Source organism: Sinocyclocheilus grahami, unplaced genomic scaffold (genome assembly GCF_001515645.1).
Source record: "Sinocyclocheilus grahami isolate Dianchi unplaced genomic scaffold, SAMN03320097.WGS_v1.1 scaffold1682.1, whole genome shotgun sequence".
NCBI classification, from domain to species: domain Eukaryota; kingdom Metazoa; phylum Chordata; class Actinopteri; order Cypriniformes; family Cyprinidae; genus Sinocyclocheilus; species Sinocyclocheilus grahami.
Genome location: NW_015506861.1, coordinates 3,481 through 4,319, shown reverse-complemented (window position 1 = coordinate 4,319; position 839 = coordinate 3,481). Strand labels below are relative to the sequence as shown.

The window sequence follows — 839 nt, the reverse complement described above, 5'->3', positions numbered from 1 at the left end:
TTATAGTTTCTTTTTGGATTCATCAAAAAAAAAAAAAAAAAAAAAAAAAAAAAAAAAAAAAACCCCACACAAACTCTGTATTCTAATGAACCGGAACTGCCTTTATTTGCATACGTCCCTTTTTTTTGGAAGACCGGTCATATGACATGAGCAGTGTGAGGGTTCACCCAATACAAACTTTAACGAAGAGCAACTTTAAGCACTGATGCCAGAAAGCAGTTATGTGAGAAAACAGCCAAATGATACCAAAACACACCAACTCGTCAATAAAGCAAGTCTTTTTATTTGATGAGGAGGTGGGGTGGGGAGACAGAAAATCTTTCTAAACAGTTTGAGCAAACAGGGGAAAAATGCCATATGAATAAAGCACTGAACTGAAAAGATCTCCAGTAAGAGATATGCAAGAGTCCCATGACCATTTCAATGACCACATCGCCGACCATTTCTTTGACGACATCCCTGACCGTAGCCGCTTCCCTGGCCTTGGCCCTGTCCCTGGCCCTGGCCGCTCCCCTGGCCCTGGCCCTGGCCCTGTCCTTGACCCTGGCCCTGGCCCTGACCTTGCCCCTGACCCTGGCCCTGTCCTTGGCCTTGACCCTGACCCTGGCCCTGTCCTTGACCTTGACCTTGACCCTGGCCCTGTCCTTGACCCTGACCTTGACCCTGTCCTTGGCCCTGGCCCTGGCCCTGGCCCTGGCCCTCCTTGGCCCTGTCCCTGGCCCTGGCCGCTCCCCTGGCCCTGGCCCTGGCCCTGTCCTTGACCCTGGCCCTGTCCCTGGCCGCTCCCCTGGCCCTGACCCTGGCCCTGGCCCTGTCCTTGACCCTGGCCCTGGCCCTGT

General features: G+C 53.0%; 1 long non-coding RNA gene across 1 annotated transcript; it reads right to left on the bottom strand.

Moving 5' to 3' along the window:
* Positions 1-260: 260 nt before the first annotated feature.
* Positions 261-727, bottom strand: LOC107572017 (uncharacterized). Its single transcript, XR_001607269.1, has 2 exons — positions 633-727; positions 261-560 (listed from the first exon to the last, which is right to left on the bottom strand). It is a non-coding gene; the product is annotated as an uncharacterized lncRNA (long non-coding RNA).
* Between the last annotated feature and the right edge of the window lie 112 nt (positions 728-839).